The sequence below is a fragment of the Lycium ferocissimum genome, chromosome 2, assembly GCF_029784015.1.
Source record: "Lycium ferocissimum isolate CSIRO_LF1 chromosome 2, AGI_CSIRO_Lferr_CH_V1, whole genome shotgun sequence".
Classification (NCBI taxonomy): domain Eukaryota; kingdom Viridiplantae; phylum Streptophyta; class Magnoliopsida; order Solanales; family Solanaceae; genus Lycium; species Lycium ferocissimum.
The window spans coordinates 28,542,778-28,543,270 of NC_081343.1; positions in this window are offsets into that span (position 1 = coordinate 28,542,778).

A 493-nucleotide genomic window follows, 5' to 3' on the forward strand; every position below is an offset into this window, starting at 1 on the left:
ATCAAAGTTTGTTGCTTTAGTAGAAGCAAGAAAAGAAGTTGTGTGGCTAAGGGATTTTCTTTTAGAAATTTCATTGATCTCAAAAAGTGTGAGTTCGATTTCAAATTATTGTGATAGTCAAGCTACTCTAGCTCGAGCATATAGCAATATATATAATGGAAAGTCAAGACACATAAGTCTTCGACATGATTATGTGAGAAAATTAATTAAAGATGGAATTATCTCTCTTACATTTGTGAAGTCAAAAAGTAATTTGGCTGATCCATTTACTAAACCTCTTACAAGGGAGTTGGTGAAAACAACATCTAGTTCAATTGGATTAAAACTCCTGAATTAGATCCACCAATAATGGTAACCCTACCCAACACTATTAAACCAATAGTTATGGGTTCAAAGGGTAACAATAAGTTATTGATACATGGATGTTTCAGTACCAAATTAAGAGATAAACTAGTACTTGTTGTCACATAATAGAGGGTTGAGTTCTTATATG